General features: G+C 50.3%; 2 long non-coding RNA genes across 2 annotated transcripts in view; one reads left to right on the plus strand and one right to left on the minus strand.

The window, feature by feature from the left end:
• Positions 1-27,076, minus strand: part of LOC121009996 (uncharacterized) — a 68,910-nt gene that overhangs the window by 17,925 nt on the left and 23,909 nt on the right. The window lies entirely within an intron of this gene.
• LOC121009994 (uncharacterized) overlaps positions 14,342-27,076 on the plus strand; it is a 21,845-nt gene continuing 9,110 nt past the window's right edge. The window contains exons 1-2 of the long non-coding RNA XR_005780946.1: positions 14,342-16,300; positions 16,651-16,774. This is a non-coding gene — a long non-coding RNA (uncharacterized LOC121009994). The remainder of the gene's footprint in view (positions 16,301-16,650; positions 16,775-27,076) is intronic.

Here is a 27,076-nt window from a genome sequence, read left to right on the forward strand (position 1 = left end):
CCATCCACACATCCACCCATCCATCCATCCATCCATCCATCCACCATCCAATAATTTTGACTGCCAATTTGCCAGGTACTTGTTTTAGCTTCCCAGATGGCTCTTGTTCTAACGGAACTCACATTCTGTAGACAGAAGGCAGAGTAAATAAACAAACAAAATCAATCGATCAACAAGAAAACATCAGCCAGTAATAAGTGCTATGAAGAAAATAAATCATGGTGGATGGAGCCCAATGGAGAAGTGGGAGGGGGGACTGCTTTGGAACAAGTGGTCAGGGAAGACCTCCCTGAGTTGGTGATATTTCAACTGAACCAGGAAAAAGATTCAGAAAGTGAATCAAAAGGAGGATAGTTTAAGAAGGAAGAAGCTTGTGGGATCAATGGCACATCAACGGAGAAAGAAAACGTGGGTATTTTTATAGTAGTAGTGAACCCCGCATCCACAGAGAGGGCACCCCCACCTTCTCCTTGCTGATGCCCACGTGCACCACGGAAAACGTGCTCTTCCCTTGGCTCGCCCAGATGAAACCGGTCTGATTCAGTAACTGACACAGTAACTGACTCTTTGCTGAGCTTTGTGAAATCAGGCACTTGGTGAACTGGCATTAGGGAGGAGGGAAGAGGGTTTTTGCCGCCACAGCCCCAAACATTCTGTGCAAACGTTTCCCGAGGCACCACTTCCCCAGTGGAAGTAATGGGTGGCCATTTGCAAACTGCTTAGCCGTCCTAACCACCATCAACCAACCCTCATTAGCTAGCTGCATCTGGAACAAAGGCACCTTTCCAAAGGCTCTGTTGGTTAAAACGCAACAAAAGTTTTATCTGGACGTGTCTTAACCAACTCCCCTTGGTGTTTTGTATCAAAACTATGCAATTGACACAATGGAAGATGGGGTACTGTTTCAGCACACCCCAAGCAAACACTTACTTGCTGAAACAATTCTGTTTAGAAAACAGTCGCTGTCTACACAATTCTGGAATGAGCTAAAACTCTGTTTCCTTCTAAGAATGCTTCTAACGGCGATTTTCAAGACTTTTCTTAAGAGTTCCTGCTCTGCCCACCCAGTTTGGGACACGTGTTTGCTAATCTCAACATCCCCTGACACATAACAATACATGTATTTTTTTGTTTATTTTATTCTGTCCCTAGGAAACTGCAAAGAAGTTTCGCCCCTGTGCTTGGATTAATTTTTATTTGGATCAGAATACAAATGCACCACATGTCACATACCTTGGGATTATTTTGTTCCTTTACTTCTCACGGTGAAGACGCACAGACTTGTGCAGAAAGGGTTAACGGAGCCCCTTAGAATTAAATGGTACTACCTGATCATAAATTTTGCTTTTTGTAATGAAGCAATTTTCTCTGCGTTGCAGTCTTACGAATATGATACAGTGTCTGAAATAATAACTCTATTTCAGGCAGCCCGGACTCTCCCCCTTCACTCAGCTAATTTCTTACATGATTCCCCTGGTTTTACAAGTATTTTTAATAGGGTGGATGTTCCAGATTCTTCCACACAGTCAAATCCTTTCATAATCAGAGACTTGTTTTTCCATAGGAATTTAATTCCCTCTGCAGAATTGTAACGTGGGTTGGCCTGATCTGGTTTACATTTTCTGACATGTTTTCCCTCCCCTGAAGATTAACTTAACTATCATTTGGCTCCACTGCAATCCTTTTCATCTCATTTCCACTTAAAAAAAAAAAAAATCTGATTTCATTCAGTAGGGTATCTTACACTGTTTTCTGAAGATAGGGATTCTAGTTCTGGGAACATGCTTGGTTCCTGCCAAGTGTTTCTGACTTGGATTCTAGATGATGCTCAGATTGCCTGAAATTAACACGAGTCCAAGATCCTTTAAAAACAACAACACTCAGCCCGGTGAATTAAGCACGTGGTCAAGTCAGTAAAATTTTACCCCAAAATTCGGTGGTATAGTCATTTATCATTAGGAACAAAACACACTGAATTTGGTAAGACAGTTAAAATATTTCTTTTAATTATCTAAAATTCCATTACTTCTCTTCTTTAGACTCTTTTTCATGCCTTGGGATTCAGCTAAAAAAAAAAAAAATCTCCTCTTTGGAGATATAATGGGTTCCTTATTACTCCATCCTTTTTCCTTCTTCCATCATAGATCCTAATTACAGTTGCTTTATTTTTTGTGTGGTCTGTCTTAGCCACGACTCCACATTCTATGAGTCGGTAACATAATGGTTGCAGAACTTACTGAACCCAGACGAGTGCCTGACATAAAGCAGGTGCTTAATAAATATTTGGTAAATTAATAATAATAAAAAAAAGCAAGCCTCAGAGAGGGGGTATTTTCTCCTCAATTCTCTGATCTGACTTCGTACATTAACTGAATTGGCCACTGACCGGCATGGCGCCATTGTTCTATTCCCAGTTAGCAGCTGGCAATGAACTCTCACTCCTCTGCTGCTGCCATTTTTAAAAACTTTTTTAATGTTTATTTATTTTTGAGAGAGAGACAGACAGACAGAGTACGAACGGGGGAGGAGAGAGAGGGAGACACAGAATCTGAAGCAGGCTCCAGGCTCCGAGCTGTCAGCACAAAACCTGACTCGGGGCTCGAACTCACGAACCGCGAGATCATGGCCTGAACCGAAGTCAAATGCTCAACAGACGGAGCCCCCCAGGCGTCCCGAGGCCATTTTAGAAGGCAGAGTTTTCACTTCTCCGACCAGAGGTGTTCACATCAGCTCCCTCCCAGGTGGGGAAACTCACCACCAATCTCAGGCCTCCAGGGTCCCTCCTCCCTTGTGGTCAGGCTCCGGGGCCTGGCACTTAGAGCACACACATTTCTCACAGCTATGTAAACGTGCCGAGGAGGCTGTCCAAGGAAGACAGAGCGCCACGATTTGCACGCCACACGTAAGGGGATCTACGGAAAGCCAAAAGTGTCAAAGCAACCACTCAACGGCTCAGCTGTCTCCAATTTGCCAAAAGTCACCTGACCTCTTTGGGCCTCAGTCTTTCGATGGCCAGCATGAGGGGCTTGGACCCTGTAAACTCCGTATTGTTTCTCTCTAATGCGCTAGCCTTTTGCAAGTGCTTCCGTTATAGCGAGGGGCTGCATTTCTTCCTCAGGTGGGCATCAGTCCTTACTGTGGCACTTGGAGGGCACTCTACCTCTGCGTGGTGGGAGCAGTTAAAGCCCATAATTCCATGACGATGAGCACCAGGTCTGAGGTTCTTGAACAATTCACGTCTATTTATAGAGAATCTGGGATCCCATCCAGCAGTCCTGCCGATTGCATCAACCAAATAATAAACGTGCTTGAGAAATCCGTTACGTGTCAGTTCCATGAGCTTGGGTTACCAGCTCACCTCTCATGGCTTGTTAGCCTGGCTGGCTTTAGGAGGGTGGCCAACCATCCTGGTTTGCAGGGACTGGGTGGATCGCCAGGACTCAAGGCTCCCAATGCTAAAACTGGCACACCGCCAAACGCTCGGCCATTGGTGACCCAGTTCAGCTTATCTCTAACAATGCTGTGATTATCACATCATTAGCATCAGCGATTAAGAGCTTACCGTGTGTTACCTTTCATAAGGACTTTACCAAGATCATCAGACCTTCACAATAGCACTTTCTACATTAGAATCATCCTCTTTCATAGATGATGAGACAAAGACTGAGAAGGGTTACATGATTTTCTCAAGGTCACAAGGCTACAGAGAACTCCAAACCCTGACCCACCTGACCTTCCACTTTGTGTCAAAATTGGAGATTTGAAAACTGGATGTTTTCATAAAAGACTTTAAAAAAAGTTTTTAAGATTTAAAAAAAATTTTTTTTAATGTTGATTTTGAGAGAGAGTGAGACAGAGAGAGAGAGAGCGAGAGAGAGAGAGAGCGAGCGAGAGAGAGAGAGCATGAGCCGGGGAAGGGTAGGGAGAGAGGGAGACACAGAATTTGAAGCAGGCTCTGAGCTGTCAACAGGGCCCCATGCGGGGCTCAAACCCACGAACTGCGAGATCATGAGCTGAGGTGAAGTCTGACACTTAACTGACTGAGCCACCCAGCCTCCCCCACAAAACATTGTTTTTAGTGTATATTTATCTTTGAAAGAGAGAGAGACAGAGTGTGAGCAGGGGAGGGGCAGAGAGAGAGGGAGACCAGAATCCAAAGCAGGCTCCAGGCTCTGAGCTGTCAGCACAGAGCCCAACACGGGGCCGAACCCATGAACCGTGAGATCATGACCTGAACCAAAGTTGAAAGATTAATGGACTGAGCCACCCGGGCGCCCTCATGAAAGACTTTTAAATACAGAGAACAAACTGACGGTTGCCGGAGAGGTATTGGGATGGGCTAAATGGGTGATGAGCATTAAGGAGGGCACTTACTGGGAAGAGCACTGGGTCTTATATGTAAGTGATAATCACTAAATTCTACTCCTGAAATCATTATTATACTTTATGTTAACTAACTTGGATTCAAATTTTAAAAATTCATTAACTAAAAAAAATGAAAACTGGGTGCTTCAAAACAGTAAGTAATAATTGTTAATTGCTCCTTGGTGTGATAATGTTATCATGGGTACTGTTTTTTAAAAGTCTGTATCTTTCAGAGACACATTTAGAAACATTTACCGATGGAAAAAAATATCAAATAAAACCCGGGTCAGTTAAGTCTTATCAGGCTCAATTTCCCAAGAGTGATCTCCACGAGCACCAATCCCACACATCAAAATAATGCCCAAGTGCCAAACGCCGGGCCCGTGCTGGGTCTGCCTCTAATAAGCCAAGTGACCTTGGATGAGTCACTTGGTCCCCTTTGGCCTCTAAATTAAGCAAGTGGACGTGATTATTTCCATGCCCATTCTGTGTGCTTCTTAGGCTGAGTGATGTCAGTTGCCTGGGTCTGGTGGGGCAGTTTTCTGTATGAGGTTCTTTGATAGACTATAAACTTGACTGATACGTATTTTCCGATTTGCCTGGGTTTAGCTATAATCATCACAAACTTTTTTGGGGGGGAGAAAAGTCTAGATATTCAAACTTCTTAGTGTTTATTTGTTTAGCCATGGAACCTTTTCTGCAAATGAAATATTCCCAGATGACGAACTTTACAAAACCTTTAAAGGGAGCGGCTCTCGTGTAAAAGAGAGCCAAGAATCCCCAAAATAGCATCTTTTGGAAACTTCCTGGTCTAGGCCATCCTAGCCAGCATAAATCTAACAAGACTGAAAGAAATGTTTAGTAGCGCAGTGGTTACGTGAAAAGGGCTGAACAGTAAATAAGAAAAAAGACAAAAACAACAGGGGGCCATTAAGTATCTGTGTCCCCAATCTATAGCATGACAACAGCCACAGACAATCCAGAAAAGAATGGATGTGGCCAAGTTCCCATAATACTTTCGAGGCACAGGTGTGAATTTCACATACTTTTCAAGCGTCACAAAATATTCTCCCTCCTCCTTCCCCAACCATTTGAAGACGGAAAAACTGTTCTTAGTTGGTGGGCCATGTAGAAACAGGTGGCAGGCTTGGTCTGTCACATGGGCCCATGGTGAGTGGACGGACCCCTGTTGTAAAGCCTCGTCATTCCCAGGAGACACCGAAAGGTGTCGGTAGCCTAATGTCGAGGCTTGCCTCTAACAGTTATCATCTGCACATTCGTGTGGGAGAGCCATGTAGGCCTTGTAGGCCTCAGTTTCCTCAGATGTGAAAGGGGCATAAAATACAACCTAGGGGACCAGGGGTATATGGGGACTCTCGACACTTGCCACGCAGTATTGCAGTGAACCGAAAACTGCTCTAAAATATGAACTCTATTTTAAAGACCAACAAGTAAAGCCTATTTCGTGAGTTTATTGTTAGGACTGAGAGCGATGCGACAAGGAAAACTCTTAGCACCTGCCGGGCACTCTTAAACCGTTATTTCTCAGCCCTCCTGGAAAACACAGACCTGCCCTTCTGGGCCCCACTCCTGATTAACCTTCAAAGAGCTGTGACCCCGGCATGCCAGAGCCCCGAGCAACGGACTGGATCCTGGGCTGGTTTGGGCACAATGAGCTGACCTAGAATCAGTGTGGATGAAACTCACAAGTGAACCCCCCCTCCCGCCTCCCATCTCATGACTGGCTGAACTCTGGGGCCTTTCCCCTGGGCGACAAGCTTGTTTTCCTTGTTCTGCAACTTTTCCCAAAGGTCTGGGCAGTGTTCGCTGAAGCATCTTTATCGCTCTTGCCTCCAACTCCTGCCCTGGTTTCACCATCTTGGCAGCGAGATCTATATATAACCCGCTGCCGAGGTCGCCGTGGCCTCCCTCCTCCAGCCACCTCCCTGGGAGGTGGAGGTTGCATACACACACTGATACTACTCCTTCACTTTCCCACTCCTTACCCTAGGCCCCCGAGCTGCTGCTGCTTCTCCGTGCATCTCTCTGTCCTTGAAAGGTGGAGCCTCCCATTCCTGGCCTGGCCACGCCCAGCCTGTCCCGTGTGCAGGACCCCGGGTCTGGGCTGCTTCCCACTCTGAGTCCTGTTGAGTTGCTTCTGACCCCTTTAGTGGGATCACCGAAAGATGCCCGGGGATTCATCTCCTTCTCTCTTCTCTGCCCCAGACCCCACCAGAACTCTGCCCACGAGGGCTGGCTCTGTGCATTCGAAATTCAAGGCACACGCCTATCCCCAGTCAAGTTCATCGCGCCCCTCCCATATGGCTGGGGCATCTGTAAGATGCCTCCGCAAGCCTTTTAAAAATAACTCTGACTAAACTTTCCTTTTTGTTTAAAAACTAAAGCGCATCCTTGTATATTTACATTATAAAAGTAACCCATACGCCTTATTCAAAGTGCAGAAAAGTTGAAGAGAAAAATAATCAACCGTGCCCTTACTCGGCATTTGGAAATGATTTCCTACTGAAGGATTTAGAGGTATTTCCGGGTGTAGAGTAGTGGATGCTGATATAGTCATTTAACACAGTAGCACCAATATTTTTCCATTATTACTCTCCTAGCGAGCATCACTCTATGACTTCATAATACTTCAACCAGGGATCACATTATGTTGTATTTAATTGTCTCCATTTTATTGAACATTTGTTTCCAGAATCTACCATTATAAATAATACTCAAAACAACATATTTGTGCATAGATGCTTTTTATTGTATCTTCAATTACTTATTTATGGGTGATCGCTACCGATGGAATAGCTATACGAACATCTTAAAGGTAGTTATATATTTTTTTTAAGGAAACATGGTCAGGGTATGCGTCGAATGATGCGCTCGGTACCGACATGCTGCCTTTTTCCGATGAGTCTAGAACCTCGGTCTTGGACTGCTCCCCCAGAATAATCCTCAAGAAAACTCCCGCCCAGTTCGCCACCTTTATACCAAAGCGTGTTCTTTCCTTCCCTTTCAGCTCACTTGCCTGCAAACTGTACCGGATGGACTACACGGACCAACTTTTGTTTCAGAACACAAATACCAGCTCGAGCGTTTATCATCCCGCCTGACCTTTCCAAGTTCGTCAACTTGTCTCTGATCTATGGCAAAAACTGCTTTGTTTTAAGAAAAATTCCAAGAACGGAATCCCCAAATCGGCTCACGTGGTGCAGCCTTTCCCCCGGTAAGCGAAGCCAGAAATATTGTACTGCTAATGCCTTTGGGAGGTCAGCCGTCACGCTGCTCTGGCCCCTTGTCTGCCACTGTTCGCTGGTCCGGTTTTCGTGTGTCCTGAAAATGTCTTCTTTCTTTTTAAAAAAAAATGTTTTTGATGTTTATTTATGTTTGAGAGAGAGATAGAGTGTGAGTGGGGCAGGGGCAGAGAGAGGGAGACAGAGCATCCGAAGCAGGCTCCGGGCTCTGAGCTGTCGGCACAGAGACCGACGCGGGGCTTGAACCCACGAACTGTGAGATCACGACCTGAGCTGACGTCAGACGCTTAACCGACGGAGCCACCCGGGCGCCCTGGAAATACCTTCTTTCTGAACGTACCGAGGGCTGGATTGTTTCCAGGCTTCCGGCATCCAATCAGGTAACTGCACACACACCCCCTCAAACACACCCGGCCACGTCCAAGTATACGACTGACTTCTGCAAATGATGGGTTGACCTCAATCCCAGAAGGGTTGGCTTTTTTGCCTTTTCTGTCAAATTGCCTGACTGGCTCTGTGACACCAACCTGTAGCACTCCCTCTGTGGGACAGGTCTACGGTGTAAGATTCCGGGGCACGACGGTTATGAGAAGTGACTGGGGTGCCCTCTCTTCTCGCTTTGGGAGACAGCAACCTCCTGCATCAAGTGACAGCAGTGAAATTCGCTACCTGCCTCCTTTTCAGAATGAATAAAAACCTGATCCATCCAGAAAATGCACTCGGAACTGATCTCCACGCTTTTATATTTAGGCAGCATTTACCTTACAGCAATATCAAATTTGCTTTATTGCCGGAAGGGGCCTTGGAGCGCATCTTGAGAGCCCGTTGGAGATTTTAGCTGGGGGTCACAGGCAGCCACACTTCTAAACTCTTGACTGATGGGCCGTCCTTGGTCTGGGGAAAAGATCGTCTTCAACTGTCGGTACAGATTTAAGGGGGGTCGGGCAGCGTGGGAGGGAAGGGGGCCCTGCTTGGCCGTTAGCCGTGGCCTCTGGGCCTATGAAGATGGCGACTCATGAGTGGTGGCTCCCTGTCCTCACCTGTGGGCGGGAAGAGGACCCGCTCCCCTGCAACAGTTTGCTGTCAGAGGTGCATCTGTCAAGGGCTCTGCGTGGCACTGGGCGCGAGAGTGGACCAGAGCTGGGAATCGTGATCATCGGCTGCGCGGATCCCCTGGTGACCGCAGTGGCCAAGAGGATGATGACCGTAGGCGGGTCACCCCCCCCCCCCCCAACCCGGGAGCATCCATTTCACTCGCACTTTACAGGTGAGGACGGTGAAGTGCAGGTGACTTGATGGCCGACCTGAGGTCACGTTGGGACTCAAACTCAGCTCTCTTGACCCCCAGCCCGGTTCTTTCTGTTCCCCTGCACTGCCTGCCAAACATTCAGGCCACCATCCTGCCCTGCGGACGAGGACACGCCGGGAGGGAGCAGAGTAGCTGGTACAAAGTCACATCAAGTCACGTCCCCAGCGTGAGGTCGGAACCGCGGACGTGGGTCTCTGGCCAAGGACGGCTGGGTTTCCCTGGCGACCTGACCACCCTTTCTGAGTTCCGGACGCCGCTTCCCGGCTCTGTTCAACAATGCCCAGCGGACCCAGGGGTTCGACGCACCATTCCCCGCCAACCGTCTGGAGGAAACTTCGACAACACGCGTGTGAGCCTTAAAAATACCTCCCCATCGGCGCTCACATGAGTCTACACATGAGATAAAATGTCATAGAACATTAAAAAAAAAAAAGCGCACGTAAAAAACTGTTGCAATCTGAATAAGGTCTGTAGTTGGCGAATAGTATCGCACTGATGTTCGTTTCCTGATTTTGCTAGTGCACTGTGGTTATATAAGATACGATCGTTGCAGGGAGCTGAGACCTTTCTGTACTATTTTTGTTGCTTCTTGCGACTCTAAAACTATTTCAAGATAGAAAAAAAAAAAATTAAAAATGCAAGTCCCCGTGCCTTGCCCCATCCTTCCAGCAATTATCCTAAGGAAATAAAGATGTGTACAGAAACAGTCCTAACATCTACCGTAGGAAGTTTTAAAGTAAATTCTCATCCAGCTAGTCGCTCGAGTACTGAGCTTAAGTCGCCCTGTGCGGAGGACGGTGGTTACAGTGAGGGGCGAAGGCGGGCTCTGCAACGTTGGACCTGTGGGACCGTACGTGAGCTACTTAGCATCTCTGTCCTTGGACTCCTCATCTGTGAAACGAACATAAGGTCTACCCCGTCGCATTGTTTGTGTTGAATCTATACATGCAACGCATGTGTGGAACAGAATCTGGCACCTTGATGTGCCCAATAAACATGAACAATTATGTTAAAGAGCAGTAATGATACGAGAAAATGTTGCTATTAGTGAAAATTGGAGGCTATAAAACTGTATGTAAAATATCGATGTTCTTTTTGAAGGACACAGAGATGCACGAGGTCACGACTGGTCGGTCTTACCAAACATATTTCCAAAAACAATTCAATAGCACTAGGGGTTTGAACTTCTCAGATGAGGATAAAAGGTGACCCTTGGATTAAATGAGAGGAGACGTGATGTTACCTCAGCCGCTCCGTGCTTAAAAAACTTAAGTTACTGGGGCACCTGGGTGGCTCAGTAGGTTAAGCGTCCAACTTCAGCTAAGATCCTGATCTCACTGTCCTTGAGTTCGAGCCCCGCGTCGGGCTCTGTGCTGACAGCTCGGAGCCCGGAGCCTGCTGCGGATTCTGGGTCTCCCTCTCTCTCTGCCCCTCCCCCGCTCATGCTCTGTCTCTCCCTCCTTCAAAAGTAAACAAACATTAAAAAAATTAAATTTAAAAAAATTAAAAAGTTACTTCGACACTGCCCGTGAGGCCCAGACGTCAGTTTCGGGGAGATGCCCTTACTTCGGTAAGAAAGAAGGGATGCATGTAACCCTCTGGATGCACGGTTATTGGTTATTTGCTATTGCTACTCTCAGTGTTACCCATGAGCTCTGGGGGCCCCAAGTGCACACGGTCTGCCCATAAAACATGTGCCACGTTCCAGAGACTGGTAAGATGCAGTGTCCAGGGAGCTGGCCCTGGCAGGACGGGTCAGTCACCTGCTCCTTGGAGACCAGGGCCTGCCCCAGCCTCCACCCTCCCATCCCCGCTCCCAGCCAAGGGACACAGGCTAGCGAAGGGGGGCTGCCCTCTGCGCTGCTCAAGGGAGACGCTTCTGGGGCCCAATCCCATGTTCTTGGCTTTTACACTGTCCTTTTTTCTCCTGTAATTGGGCCAGCCCGCAGTGGCTGGGCTTCTCTCCTCGGGCCTGGTTGTTCTCATGAAGGTCTCTCATGGGCACCCGCGGGCACTCAGGCCGCCTATTCATCCTTGTCCGGGGTTCTGGCTCCTTCTCTAACCCTATCAATGACCCTCAGCAGGCTCTGGAAAAGGAACAAGGGGATGCCAGGCCCTCGGGGTGCAGAGGAATTTAGGGGTCAGGCCCCCGCGTGGCTGCAGTGGTTAGTTAGGCCAGGCAGGAACACAGAGAGCTTGTGTGATCTAAATAGACACCCCCTGTCCCTCCAGGAAGCTGCCCCGGCCCTGGCAAGAACACGCTCAAGAAGCCCCTTTCCAACCCAAGGTCTTCCAGCCCGGGTAAGGCCCAGATTCCGTCTGCCAACCTGGTGTCCCTTGGCCAGAGGAGTGGAGAGGAGACGGGGACACAGCCTCAGAGCTGACTCCCCATTCCTGGAGGACCCCAGCATCCACCACACCACGCCAAAGGGAGGGAAATCCCCTCAGATCCCATTTTGGAGGTTCAAAGCGCTCTCCATTCTCTACCCTCACAGGCACCCCCTAACTCCTGGGATGAGTGCCTACTTGGGGCACTTGTGCACTTCAAAGTCACCAGTGGCTTTCCAGGGTATTTGGAATAAAAGACGAGTCTTGGGGCACCTGGGCGGCTCAGTCAGCTGAGCGTCCAACTTCGGTTCAGGTCATGATCTCGCGGCTCAGGGGTCGAGCCCCACATCGGGCTCTGTGGTGACAGCTCAGAGCCTCCAGTCTGCTTCCGATTCTGTGTCTCCCTCTCTATCTGCCCTCCCCCACTTGGGCTCCGTCTCTCTTTCTCTCTCTCTCTCTCTCTCAAAAATAAACATTACAAAGAAAAAAAGCCAAATCTTTACCAGGCCTACTGCTTCCTGCCTCCTCTTGACTTGCCCTCTCCCTTCCTTGAGTAGCTCTGGTCCCTTTGGCTTCCTTTCTGCTACTTCAGTGTATCAGTCTCCTTCCCAGCACAGGGCCTTTGCACATGCTGCCCCTACTCCCGGACAACTTGTCTCTCCTACCTGTCTCCCCACCTAGCCGCATGGAGTCCTGTCATTCAGGTTTTATCACCTCAGAACTTCACCGGGGCCCTGCAAGGTCACCCCTTTCTTCATAGTCCGGGTCACAATACGTAACTGTACGACGTATGTGTTTGTTTGATTGGTGCCTACTCCCCTGCACCCTCCCCTTACTGGGAGGTGGGCTCCAAGACAGCTGAGTCTGTCGAACCATCCACACATCTCCCCAGGGCTACGAACAGGGCAGAGCATGTAGTAGATACGGAAGGAAACAATGGAAGAAAGAGGTTTCCCTCGGTGGCTCTTTGTTGCATGGGAAAACCTCCTTCCCTAGAGAAGGTGGTGCCTGTCCTGGGGCCTTGGGCCCAGGGTGGGGGGTACCGGTGCCACTGCCCTGGCCTCTGGCCTCTGGCTGGCAGCATGGGAGGACCCTATTGCTGTGATCCGGTGGGTTGGCTCCCAGCTCCCGTGGGCCTCCCCACCCGGCATGGGGCACCTCGGGGCCCAGGCGAGGGGAGGTGAGACTGGACTGGGGCAGGGACAGGGGAAAGGAGCAGAGGGGACAGTGTGAAGAAAGCATGAGCTACCAAGAGGAGGCAGGTTAACGCAGCCAGACTGAGGAAACGGCCTCCCTGCAGACTGTCCCAGCGAAGGTCATGCTACCTGCCCTGCCCTGGAAGAGAATCTCCTCACTCTATGCATGTTTTCATCTCTAGGCGGAGAAGAACCGGGGGAGGGCATGTACTTTCTAAATGACTTGTTTCTGTAGAATTATTCATTTCAAACTTCTCAAAAGAGGCAACACTGTCCGAAAGATGCCGAGGAGGTGATAACAGGGAGGGGCCGGGCATCCTGCCCGCCCCCCAACAAGGCACCGCCCATAAACACTGAGGTTTGGCCGAGAGCCTGAGTAGGACCGCAGGGGCCCAGGCAGGCTGCTGGGCTAGGCGGGGTGATGTGGTCCAGTCCTCCGTGGCCAGGCCTCTAGTTGTGGGTGGGGAGGCAAAAATGTAGGTGGCATGGCCCCAGCCTTAAAGGGCCCAGGCGGAGGGGCAGGCACGAGATGAATAAAGCACAAAATTGGCTGAGAAGGACGACTGCAGAAATGGCCCAAGCTACCCAGGTTTAACTCTAATGGGGACAGGGGACCAGGGGTCAGGGAAGATGATGTCCTGGTGGACTTGGAACGATAAAGGTGGTTTAGCCAGGGGCTTATGTGACAAGGGTGGTCCTGGCAGAAAAAAAATTAACAGGTAAAGGCAGGCACGTGGGAAGCGACGTGTGCATTGTGGGCAAATGGCCCGGAGCATTGTGGGAACTACAGGCCCCAGGGCATGGTGGGAATATGGCGTGAAGCAATGTGGGAGCTGCGGGCCACGCGCAGGTGGGCACCAGTGCATTGTGGGAACCGTGGGCCAGGCGCTTTGAGGGCACCGGTGCCTTATGGGTGCTATGAGCACAGGGAATTGTGGGAATCCTCTGCACAAATTCTGGAATAAGGGGGGAGGGGTAGGTGGGCTGGAAAAGCGGGAAGGGTTATTTAGTACAGTTGGGGTTTTCCTGCCCCTTTTTCTCTTATTTGGGTTTCCTCTTAATAGCTAAGAGGAAGTTAGTTAAAAGCCTGCATGCACTTGACTCTTTTGTCTAATTTTTATTATCTGTTTTTCCACCAGAAAAGAAACTCTAAGAGGGCAGGGATTTTGCCACTTTTGAACTCTATCCCCAGTACTGCTGGGCACATAGGAGGGGCTGATGGTCATCCTCCGGCGACGTTGCGCGGGGAAGGGAGCATCATTGCCTGATAGCCTTAGATGTCTGCAAATGTTCATTTTATTACTTAAACCCACACTCGTCTAATAGTCAACTGGCATCCAATCTGTGACTTCATGGATGATACCGCTTGGAGTAAGGCCAAGTGGGGGGCGGGGGGAAGTGAACTCTTTTGAAGAAAACCTTAGGTGTAACCGAGGACAAGGTCCAGGTGGGAAACAACCCGCCCCACCCAAGACTGACAAGACCAGATGGGCATTCTAGAGAGGTGATTCAGGCAGCGGTCCGGCGTACCAGGATAAGGGAAAAGGGTAGAGAGGCTATTCTAAGGGGCCCGAAGACAAAGTGCGTGTTGAGCCAGCGGAGTGTGGTGAGGGGCAGTGGGAGGAAGGGGGCTGGCAGACCCTGATCGGCTGTGGAAGCTGGGGCAGGGTAGGCGGTACGGCGGCTCCCACCCTTATCTGTCTCAAGGCTTAGCCCAGGACCTTCCACATAGTAGGTGCTCAGCAAATACGCGGTGAGGGACCCTGTGAGTGGATGGATGAATCGCTGCGAGCCTCCTCACTCATAATCCGCAGGGGTTTCTCATGCCCCCATGGAGGGGGCAATTAGAAAAGGGTCAGGGGGCATTGTAGAGGGTTGGCCAGCCCCCCACGGCTCCACAGGCGCAGGGGAACTGGCTTCTTGCCATCCCTCGGGGGCTTGGCAGACTGACAGGTTCACAAGATGGGCAGGTCCCACAGCAGACTGGGAAAGTGATAAGGGCAGGGCCTGGCCTGAAGGACAATTTCTTTGACACCCCCATTAGCCCTGTCTAGGGCTGAGAGGGCCGGACGAAGCAGCTTCTCTCCCGGCAGGGGAAAGGGGGAACCAAGGACTCTGCTTCTCCTTCGGTTGCTCACACGGACCTGCCAGGAGCCATTCCGGATTGGCTGCAGGAAACGTTCTATACATAGGTGAGACTCCGTGTTTCTTCCTCCCAGGAAGGGCGAGGGCGGCAGATGTTTCTCTAGAGAGAAATCAGTTCCCCTCACCCCCATCCTGCAGTCAGAATAGCAATGCAAGGGGACTAACGTTTGTGGGGTTCCTTCTATGCACCACGTTCCACTACAGCGTCAGCGTTCCGCGTTACGACGTCATTGTCATGGCAACAATGCAGGATGGGTGCTTTTCGCAGAGGAAGCCTGTGAGGTTTGGAGAGCTGAGCTCCGTAGCTAAGGCCATACAACCAATACGCATCAGAACTGGAATTTGAACCTGGCTCTCCAACATTCTACAACTCGTGTTCTCTCGAATACAGCCTTTGGCTCTGTTCAAAATAGTCCTCTGGGCTCTGTGCCTAAAGCAATAGAAGATGTAGACCAAGGACATCAGACTTGGGACAGAAATATTCCGGGACATTTTTGTGGCTGAATGCTCTGGACCTAGGGGGAGAAAGCCTTCAGACAAATCTGGTAAGACAAGGGCCTGGGCAGACATCTCCTCTGTTCGTTCCACCCAGCGGGAAGGGTGCTCCAGGCAGAAGGCAGAGCATGTGCCCAGGCCTGGAGACGCGAGAGCGGAAGCGTGTTCGCTGCTGTTAGAGCAGAGCAAACAAATGAGGAATCGGTAGGAGGTGTGGCCAGGGGGCTGGGCTGGATTCCTGGACCCTTACCGTCATACTCTTTCTGGAGTAGACTCTGCCCTCAATCAGGCCATTCTCCTGGGTGCCCTGGAAAACGATCCGGTGACCGCGCTCTCCAGAGCGCCTCTGATGGTAATGAGGCTCAGCCCGGAGACCATCCGAGTGGGTGACAGACTCCCAAATATCAGAGGCTGGCATACTTCCTCTACAAGCCAGTGGGTACAGGGTATCGAAGAGAAGGGAAAAAATAATCGTAGCAGTGTCTGAAGAACTTAGACACGGTGTCTTGCTCTCTCGTAATGTATGTTTCAAGCAGCCTAAGGAGTAAAAAAAAGTCAGATTCACATGTCTCCTGCTGCTCGTGCAAAGAAAAGGAGCGGAAGTTCCAAGGCAGCCATTTCACCCGTAAGATGTGTGATGTTGGGAGTCGTAATAAAAAATAAATATTTGGTCTCCGGGCCCTCTTCTGGCACAGGGCTCCTCAAACCTTAGGAATTTCCGGGGAGGAAGCTGATATAGGTGTCATTTGTTACGTTAACGAGGTGACCTTTGGAACCACCTAAGGACGGGGCTGGTTGTCAGGGGAACTAACCATGCGATGAGAAGGTTGGAGTTTTCAGCCCCTCCCTCAACTGCCTGTGAGAGGAGGAGGCTGGAGGTTGAATCAATGGCCAATGCCTTAATCCATTGTGACCATAATGAAGCCTCGGTGAAAATCCCAAAGGACCAGGTGTGGAGTGCTTCCTGATTGGTGGACAGCTTTCAGAGAGCTTCCTGATTGGCGGAGACAATATTCACAGTGCTTCCTGATTGGTAGGCAGGGTTCGAGCGCTTCCTGATTGGCTGGCAGGCGGAGATTCGGGAAGAGTGGGCTCTCAGAGACAGTGGAAGCTCCACCCCATGTTCCACACCTTGCCCCATGCATCTCTTCCACTGGCTGTTCCTGAATTATATCCTTTTATAACAAACTTGTAATCTGGTAGGTAGAATGTTTCTCAGAATTTTGTGATCCCCTCTAGCAAACTAATGGAACCCAGGCAGGGAGTCGTGGTAACCTCTGATCTCTAGCTACTTAGTCAAAAGCCAGGGTGGCCCCTGGATTTGAGACTGGCATCTGAAGTTGAGGTGGGGGGGGGGACAGCCTTGCAGGACTGAGCCCTCAACCTGTGGAACCTGACGCTGTCTCTGGGTAGATCGCGTCCTGAGTTGAATTGTAGAACACCCGGCTGGTGTCAGAGAACTGCTCGGTGGTGTGGGAAAACCCACACACACACACTGGAATTGGGTACAGAAATAGAGACGTGACTGGTATTTTCTGTACTAACACAGCGTGGCCAAATGTCAGTGCCAAGTCATTCAACGCGCATTACCAACTTCTTCCTGTGTGCCAGGAACTGGCCCTGCCCCGGAGGACAAGCAGTGAACCCTGTAGACACAGCCTCTCACTGAGCTTGTAAGTTAGGTGTTAAGCAATCACACTCGAGCTCCTTGGCCAAGGCATTGCTACTTTTCCACCTTAGTCTTTTCGCCCGCAAAATGGGGGTTATTTTGTGAGTGAAGTCAAGAGATGGCTGGGGACTAGTTATATTGGGTTAGAAAGACTAAAACGGTTCATGGAGCCATATCATTTGACTTCCGCCTCTGGCTACTCTTCAGACATTATCTCTTTTCACATTCTCCCTAAGAAATCCAAGAATATTTAGAGTTGAGGACAGAGTATTCCACCCTGAAGCAGCCCAGGCAGGACCATTCTGAAATTTAACTTTGTTTCCTCATGCCTCTGTCTCTAACTATATGTATCTCTCTCTCTCCCCGCCCCCCATAGATAGATAGATACATAAGATAGATAGATAGATAGATAGATAGATTTTTTTTTTTTTTTTTTTTTTTTTTTTAGGATACAGAGACTGCTCTCTTACTTTTATTTTGTTTTCTCTCTTCCTCCTGCCACTACGGGTCAAAGTGTCTAGGCTACTTTCCGAACCACAGGTTTTTCAACATGTTCTCTCAGGGATATACGGGAGGGAGGGAGGGAGGTTGTCTCTTCAACTCTAAGATTCCATGATGAGGCGCCTGGAGATTCTTGGGAGTTGGCTGCTTGTCCGATGCTACTCTCGTGACTGTCTTCTCTCTGGCAACTCACACTTCGCAAGAGCCCCGCTCCTAGGCTACACAGCAGGTTTCAAGTTACTTCGTGTTGGTTTCCGACCACCATTTCTAGGTGGTCCCAGACCTCTTAATTCCTCTGGTCTCCTGAAAGGCTGGCTCTGGCACCTGGATGTTTGTTTCCTCCTGGAGGGCCCCAGGCCCACCAGCAGGCAAACAGACATGTGCTTCACGTCTGTGGATGGACGAGATCAGGGGGAAACACATCTGGTCTGTGTCGTGACAGACAGATGGCGAGAGGCTCGGGAGCGGATGCGGGATGGAGAGGTGGGGAGACAGGGCTGGGAGGTGAGAACGTCTGAAGTCATTCCCCATCAGCAGGACTCCGAACGGGAAAACTCTTTGTAGAGGAAGAGATCTCAGCAAGCCTGGAATCCCTCAGGCCCATTTGACAGAAAGGAAGGGGAAGCTTGAGACGCGAGACTACAGTGTCATAAATGCCAGAGCTGGGACTTGAACCGAGGTCTTCTGCCTCCCAGTCCAAAGAGAGAAGAGACCAGAGGAAACCCCCAGGGGATGTGGCCAGTGGTAAGGGAACAAGAAGAGCTGCTTGCCCTTGAAAATCGCCATTGCCTCGGTCACTCAGCCTTTTAAGCTGCATCCATTTTATGGGTGAGGTTAAATGACTTGCTCGAAGCTTCCCACCGAGAACGCGGCAGAGCCGTGATTGGAACCCCAAAGCCATGGGGCGCCCGATGGCAAATGTTGCCCCCAGGGGATCAGACAACATGAGCGTTGTTTTGCTCTTAAGACACAGTCATCCTCTCAGAGGAAACCAAACCTTCCTCCAAGAAGACTTCCCTGAATGCGCCAAGCCACCAAAGCATCTTCCTGATGCCGATGTCTGAACTCCCAGGCAATGTGCTTTCTCCCACCTTGTTTCCCACGGATCTGAACGTCCACATCTTAAAGATTGACCACTGCCTGCTTCAGACTTCCTGGTCCCAGTTCCCCGCACCCCACACTTCCCACATTTTAATTCAGTACCAAACTCTTAGGAGATGCTCAAAGAAGATGTGCTGAGTCACGGGGGAAACTCAGAGGAAGAGAAACCATGGGAATAAGGACTTGCCTGTTACTGATCCTTGACCTTCCACTGAGAAGGTCTAAGAAAAAAAAAAAAAAAACAACCGATTTTAAAATCAAGATGACTTTCGTCATCTGCCATTGGGGAGAATACAAGTCAAAGCCCGTAGGCCCACGTGGATATTCCAGAAATGGACTGCTACCTCCACTGGTTGATTAAATTAGGATGTGTTCCCTCTGCGTCACTGAAACTAGTTAAGTGTAAGATAGTGGGCAAAACGTCATGGTATAAAGATAGTCATTTAATCCTGACTGTAAGCCTCAGGCACATGTCCCCTGGCCTCAGTCCTAAGTCCCTTAATGTTTTCACCTGGTGCTCACTTGCCAACACTGGGTCACGGCAATGACTGACACCTGCCCCACCCCACCCCACCCCACCCCCCCAACCACCTCTCTCTTTCCTCGGGGGCTCTAAACTTGACCTGTCAGCCCCTTGACTCTGAGGGAGAAGTGAGCTGGATACAGAGACTACAGCGTGGGGTGGCTTAAAAATTCGGCATTCAAGGGGCGCCTGGGTGGCTCAGTCGGTTAAGCGTCCGACTTCAGCTCAGGTCATGATCTCGCGATCTCGAGGTCTGTGAGTTCGAGCCCCGCGTGGGGCTCTGGGCTGATGGCTCAGAGCCTGGAGCCTGCTTCCGATTCTGTGTCTCCCTCTCTCTCTGCTCCTCCCCTGTTCATGCTCTGTCTCTCTCTCTGTCTCAAAAATAAATAAACGTTAAAAAAAAAATTAAAAAAAAAAATTCGGGATTCAAGATGAGCACGGCTGGTCTAACTGAAAATAACCTGGAGAAATGAACAGCCCAAACTCTCAGCTGAAAGAAACCCAGCTACAGAAGCGCCATCACAGCAGGGAGCCCGCACATCACCCTCAAACCAGGACGGAAGGCCGGGAGAACTAAGTCCCCAGTACCCTGCCGGTCACAGAACAAACTCACTCACAAGCTGGATGGCCCCATTCCTCTGCATCAGGGCTCTTCCTCTGTCACTTCCTAGCAGCATAACCATGGGCACGTCACTTCCCCCTTTCGAGCCTCCGTTTCTCTCCCTGAGAAATGGGCATACTGCTCAGGACCTCTTTAGAGGGTAGCGGTTGAGACAAAAACCCTGCGATGGGGCCTGTTCCAGGCAGGCGTTTGATTTTAGCTAGCTTCCATTCTTTCAGCCTTCGCTTGCCCAAGGGCCTGGGGAAAGCCACTTTAATTTCTTTGTACCCCAGGCTCTGTCCCCGGTGTAGGGCTTGTGGAGATTTGCTGATCACCCCAAGGTGTCTTGTGGGAACTGAAAACAGAGCCCGACTCACGGAACGGAAAATGGGTCAGGCCCAGGGGCTGTTTAGCCAAAGAGTGGCTGCTAACCGCACCTTACGCTTCTGCCTTATGATCCGGAGGGGGTCCACCCTCCCCCTCTCGCCGGCTGCCCCCAGGGCTGAGCCTCCAGTGTCCAGGTTTGAAGGTGGGTCACCTTGGCCACAGATTTTACACGTTTCTCTCTCCCTGGCAAATGGGGGTGTCAGGGGGGGTGTGGCAGGGACCTGAACCACAGCTCCCACACCAAGAGTTTTATTATCGTCATTATTATTATTATTATTATTATTTTAATCTAAGAACTAGTTGTGATTAATAGCAGCCTGAGGTTCTGAGGCTCCTGGTGCGGAAATAAGGTCACGGTGAAGATATGGCCGTTTTGAAACCCTGGTGAACTTCAAGGACCAGCGCAGAGTGGTAATCACTCCGGTTTTGGCTCATCTTCCTTCCCTGTGGCCTGTGACTTCAAGGCCCGGGGCTGTCCCTACCTTTCAGACTTCCTCTCATGCAAATTGCCCCAGGCAGGGGTGTGTGGGGTTGGTGGGGGGGGGGGGGGGGGGGAGAGAGCAGAGGGAAATAATCAACTCCAGCCTCCCCAGACCTACTTTCTGTCTCACAGGCAGACCTCTCAGGGGTCCACCGGAGCCCCAACACGGCCTCAGTAAGGGCCTGCTTGCTTCCACTAAAGTCCCAAACCTGGAAGCGTGGGCCTGGAGGTACACCCCATCCATCCATCTCTCAAGAAATAAATGCATCCATCCCATTCAGAGAAAGATCACAGCTCTGAGGGGCTTATGGGTTTTCCTGCAATCCTCTTGTCATCCCACATCTGTAGAGTCTCGAAACCGCCTCTTCCTGACGAGTGGGGCTGCGAGAGTAAGGGCCTAACTGAGCTAACAGGCACAGAGACCGGCGATCATGGAGCCTTTGGGAGAGGGGGCTCGAGGGAGCCCTCCCAAAACAGGTCCCCTTCCCAGCCAGCCCCCACCGGGCACATCGCAGCAAGAATCATCCCGACGGAGGAGTTTGCGTGCTGACCCAAAGGGTGCAGGGGCTTTTCCCTTTGCTGGCTTCAGTTTAGTGGGACACATTTCTCGAGAGCCCAAGGCACCACGGTTGCCCTTGCAGGAAGCAGAAGCGGACAAGGTCACAGAGGAGAGCAGGCCAAGAGCCGGCAGTCCCGCCTCTGTGCTGGGTCTGTGAGACCTTGAGGCCTTCAGCCTCTGGGCTTGGGGCCTCAGTTTCCCCATCTGCAAGCAAGGGTGCTGGACTACAGCAACTCTCCAGTCCTCCATTTCATCGGCGCGCCAGTAAGGAGAGATCTGGTCCTGGCCCCATCCTTGCCTTAGGCAGGACTGACTTGTTCCCAATAAAAAATCTCAAATCCAGATTCAGTGGCTTTCTGGCTCAACCATTTCTCAAGAAATAAACGCGCTGGTGACTATGGGGAGGAGAACGTCCAAACTGGCCCTGATTTGTGTGGACTGATGCACGGGCCCCTTTCCCGCCGAGCTTTCCAACTGGCTGAGTGACTCCCTTGTGGCTTGGGAGGCCTCTGCCCACTGGGATTTGGAAGTTCATGGTGAAGTCTTGTGCGTACGACTCACCGCAGGGTCCCTGCCACTCCATTTACAAAAGGGACACAGGGGCCTCCAAAAACCCACAACCTCCACAGGTTTCTGGGAATATTTCCCACCCTCCTAATGTATGCGAATACCTTAAAAATATTTTTTTTAACGCTTATTCATTTTTGAGCAAGGAAGGGGCAGAGAGAGAGAGAGAGAGAGAGGGAGACCCAGAACCCGAAGCAGGCGCCAGGCTCGGAGCTGTCCGCACAGAGCCCGACGCGGGGCTCGAAACCACAGACCGCGAAATCGTGACCCGAGCCGAAGTCGGAGGCTTAACCGACTGAACCACCCAGGCGCCCCTGTAGGGAAATGTCTTGAAATCTCGGAATACGCATAAAACCCTTCAGTGCAGCAGAGCGAGTGCCCGGTGACCTTGGCCAGGTCACGTAAAGCTTTTGGGATGGCATTCCTTTGCGAAAGAAAGAGGTTGAGCTGAATCACTCAATCTCCAACATCCCCCCGCCCCCCACACACCCTGCCTCTATAATTATGTACATATGCGTAGACGGCCTCAGGCTCTGGGTAATGCAAAAAATAATCCGCACGAGCCCCTCAGTCGCTTCTTGCCCTCTCATATCCAGGTCTGTGGATACGGACTGACAGTTGGTATGGATAGAGGGCCATCAATATACATCTCTATCAGTAGACGTCTCCGTGGCTAAAACTGTCCTCAAATGTGACACGGGGCAAGCTGTGATGTCACTGTGGGTTATGACTTGCGCTCTCTCTCCCGCTTTCTTGCTTCTGTTAGCCCGTGGGACTAATTCTTTTCTTTCAAACATGTCCTCAATGGGGAAGGAAGGGGCTCGGCGGGAGACCCAGAAAACTCCAGGGCGTCTCGCAGCACACGCGGGACGCGACGGGGAAAGAGCTGTGATCTCAAAGCCGTAGAATAAAGGGTGGGGGGTCTACCACGTTCCCTGCGGGCTCTCAAGAAGAGCAAGCCGGGGGGCCGTACGGGATGGGGGGCCCCTCAGTGGCCTCCAAACCCTCCAAATAAGTCTGCTCCGAGAAACAAAGGTGCCTTGTTCTCCCAGAGAACAAGCCTGTGAGCCGAGGCTGGAGGGGAGAGGGCGGGCGGGTGGGGGAGAGAAAACCTTGGCCCAGGGAGCAGCAGCAGGGCGGGGACAGCCGGGGCGTCTCTGAGGAAAACGTTCAGCTTGATGTGGCCTCTCTGGGTTCCTCTGAACACGCTCAGCGACAGGCACCGAGCAGCGCCGTCTGTGTTTGAAGGTATTTCTCTACAGCAAACACCAGGCGGGGAAGAGAAAAACCCAAACCACTTCAAGTGGATTTCAATTCTGAAAGACGCCACATGAAAAGTGCAGAAACCTAAGCCCCCTGTAGTCCGGGCCCAAGAGGAAGAGAGCCAAGGGGGGGGGGGTGCCGCCTGGCTCCCCAGCTGCCCTCTCCCCGGAGGCCCCAAGCGTGCCTGAGGGGCTCTCACCTCTGCACCCAGATTCGGATGCGCTAAGAACCGGACCACGGCGTCGCCCCGTGCGGAGGCCCCAAGTGGGACAGCTTTCATTTGTCACTGGGCCGTCCCACCCTGCCCTGAAGGCCCCGGGACTTGGGGTAGGCCTGGGAAGGGTTATGGCCTCCAGGGAAGACCCCAAAGCAGGCCAAGAGTCAAGAGTCTTTGTCACCTGTAACTAACGGAGCTGCTCCGGGCCACCCGCTGTCCCATGGAGAGGGGTCCCCGGCTATTTTCTCCCTATTGCCTTGTGTCTTTGCCTGCTGCCCTCTGCTCTGACCTGGTTCCCTTCTCTATGTTCAGAATTCTCGGGCGCGTCCTGGTCCCTTGGACTTGGTGCTCCCTCACTAGCTCCCCACAACTGATGTTAGTCGACTGGCCCTCTGCCAAAAGCTAATCAGAGGCCCTAAAACTTAGGGTGCAATTATTTTGTCCCTCTCCCTTCACCTGCATTTCACACAACCCCAAATGTTTCAAAATACGGCACCATAATGCAAAAGGAAGAACTATGTTGAAATCAAAACAGGGTCCCTCTGGACTGATTGATCGTAAAGGCTGCAAAAATTCACCCACGTTGAAATTCCTTTTGTTGTTTTGTTTTGTAGTGTCATTGTTTTGGCCGAGGCCCTAAGTTCGATTCTCAGGTTATCCAGGGCCACTCTCCACTCACTATTCCTTAAAAAAAAATTTTTTTTAAATGTTTATTTATTTTGAGAGAGACAGAGAGAAAGGGAGGAAGAAAGGGAGGGAAGGAGAGAGACAGAGCATGAGCAGGGAGGGACAGAGAGAGAGGAAGGCACAGATCCGAAGCAGGCTCCAGGCTGGGAGCTGTCAGCACAGAGCCTGACGCAGGGCTCGAACTCATGGACCGTGAGATCATGACTTGAACCGAAGTTGGACGCTTAACTGACTGAGCCCCCCAGGCGCCCCTCCATCGCCTATTTCTAACCACATGGGAACTTCCTGAGGCCCTGAGCCCTGCTGGGCACCGAACAATCCACTGGCTTCTGCGAAGGTCCGAGCATCGATCCAAGCTCAGACGGTGCAGAGAAAAAGCGACCTATTACTCAGAAACGGACTGGACTTTACCCTTTGTGCTGTAGCCACACAAACCCACTCTCCACTTCTCTCGTGTATTAGATTCCTACAGCTGCTGTAACAAATCCCCACAGATCTGATGCCTTTAAGTAACACAGATTTTTTATCTTACAGTTCTGGAAGTCAGAAGTCCAAAACTGGTCTCACTGGACTGAGATCACGGTGTCAGCAGGGCTGTGCTCCTCGAGGCTCTTGGAGAGAATCTCTCTCCTCACCTCTTCCAGCCTCTGAGGCCACCTGCATTCCTTAGCTTGTGCCCCCTTCCTCCATCTTTAAAGCCACCAACATCCCCACTCTGACCTCCTCTTCCTCCCCCTTCCACTATAAACCACCCCTGCGATTACATTGTTCCCACCCAAATAGTCCAGGATCGTCCCTCTATTTTAAAATCCCTAATGAGCTACCTTAATCCCCCTTTGCTGTATAACACAGCATATTCACAGGTTCTGGGGATTAGGACACAGATATCTTTGGGGTGTCATTATCCATACACAGGTGTCTGTAGGATCCAGCTGGCTTCCAGCTACTTCATCCGCTGTGCGCTGAATGTTGCCGCCCCCCTCCATTTAGTTGAAATTCTAATCCCCAATGTGATGGCATTTCAAGGCGGAGCCTTTGGAGAGGGATTAGTTCAGGAGAGTGGAGCCTTCATAAATGGGATTAGTGTCCTTAAAAAAGGGACCCTCCAGATTGCCCTCTTGCCCCTCCTACCATGCAAGGACACGGTGACAAGAGGGCCATCCATGAACAGGAAGCACCCTCTGACCTTCTATCGGCCCTTTGATCTTGGATTCTCCAGCCTCCAGAACTGTGAGAAACCAGTTTCTTGCTTAAGCTCCCCTAGTCCAGGGCATTTTTGTTATAGCAGCCTGAATGCACTAAGACCTATCTTTTTCATTTTCACGTAGATCCCCCCCCTGCTCACACACCCCCCCACCTTTGGCTCTCTGTCTTGGCAGAGAAATAGTGAACATCTACGGTTCACAAAGATTCAGGAGAACCCGGTCTCTGGGCCACTGGCTAATAATGCGGACACCTACTTTACCAACGGACATTGAGAGTTAGCAAGTCTAAAAGAGGCCCAGGAATCGGCATTTTAACCAGCCTCCTAGAGGATTCGAATGCAAATGGTCTAAGAGCCACACCCTGGGAGACCATGGCGTCTGGAGAGCCACGGACAGCACATGGATTTGGGGATCATCAGTCTAGTTCCACGAAAGAAGCCTGCTTGTCCAGGGCAGGACAGTGGCCCCACCACAGGCTGGCAGTCACTGCAATCTATAGTCCAGCCTCACACGGGTCGCCTCTGGAGCCCAGAGAGAACTCAGGAGTTTGAGCCTGAGAGGCAAAGAATTATTTATGTGCCATGTGCACCCCCAATGCTGCCAGATGAGGGTGATCAGAAGGCTAGAGCCTTCTAAGGCTCACTATAAAGGGTCAAGACCATGGGTTATCTTCATACGGAGGAAATGTGTTTTGAGTAAAAATATTCTGAACAGTCCAACATGGTATACAGGAAAGGATAAAGACTTTGGGCTCCAGCCAGGCTTCAATTCACGAGTAGCTGTGTGACTTTGGGCACACTGCTTAAACCCTGTTCATTGGGAAATAATGCCTACTATTACAGGTAGTAATTCTAACTGAGATGTATGTTATTCTGACATATGGAATGGGCAAAGTAAAGGCCTTATCTCTCTGCAGAGGAAAAAAGAAATAGTAGGGATGTCTGGGCGGCTCAGCCGGTTGAACAGCGTCTGGGTCTTGATTTGGGCCCCAGTCACCATCCCAGGGTCACAGAATCAAGCCCCATGTTGGGCTCTGTATGAAGCATGGAGCCTGCCTGAGATTCTCTCTCTCTCTCTCTCTCTCTCTCTCTCTCTCTCTCTCTCTCTCCCTCTGCCTCTCCCCCACTAGCACACTCTCTCTCAAAAAAAAAAAAATAGTAGTAATTAATATTTATTGAGAGCTGACATGACTGTCACTCTGTCACTTTATCAAAGTCTTTTTTGTTCGTTATATATTAGCTACTCATAACTCTAAAATGAAAGTGATATAATAGTGCCAACTTCATAAAGAGGAGGCAGCAGAGACATGGGCAGGTGAAGTGACTGGCCAAGACTCACGGGCCTAAGATGGGACCCCAATTTAGGGACTGAGTCTAGAGGATGCTTTCGTAAGCAGGTTGTCGCGAATAATTCACACTTTAAATTTCCTGTCCCGCTGTCAATCACGGCTTCTTTTTCTGCTTTTTTATTTGGAAAATATGGTCATTGAACCGATAGAACCTACGGCATCATGATTTTCTATTTCCATTTTTGGTGAGAGGGGACAATAAGGGGGAAACCATGGTGAGATGGCCTATGAAATGGGCCACAGATCCCATTTTGGAATTTATGTGCAAGCAGATTTTAGCCAAACAGTGTATGTTAAGGGACTTTTTATATAGCAGGTCCTCGACCCTTTAGACTGATCCAAATAAATGTTTGAAGTGGGCCTCCTTGGGATTTGGGGGCCCCACCACAGATTTGTCATCCAAGAAAGGAAGGTTATGAAAGGAGCTAATGTTTACCCAGTGTTCTGCGGCTACCATTTTTCCGTCTTTCTGTCTCTTGAACATTTCCCTGGGGAGAAGTCTACATTACCCAAGTCAGAAGGAGCTTGGGAAAGCATCAAAAAGCACAAATGTGTGTGTATCATTAAAAAAAAAAAATCTTTTTAAACTCTGGATAGAAATCAAACCAGTCTGCATCGGGTGAGTCCAAGTGGAGGATATGACTGAGACTGGGCAGCCCCATCACCACCCCTTATCACCAGTTTGAGGTCACTGTTCTCTGATCTGAGTCTGATGCCCTGCCTCACACTCTACAAGATGATGGTGATGGTGGTGATGATGAATGGTGATGGTGGTCTTGGGTATTGGTGGTGGTGGTGGTGATGATGATGGTGATGATGATGGTGACGGTGGTGGTGGTGATGGATGGTGATGGTGGTCTTGGGTA

The sequence above is a fragment of the Herpailurus yagouaroundi genome, unplaced genomic scaffold (assembly GCF_014898765.1).
Source record: "Herpailurus yagouaroundi ecotype Mexico unplaced genomic scaffold, PumYag 190, whole genome shotgun sequence".
NCBI lineage: Eukaryota > Metazoa > Chordata > Mammalia > Carnivora > Felidae > Herpailurus > Herpailurus yagouaroundi.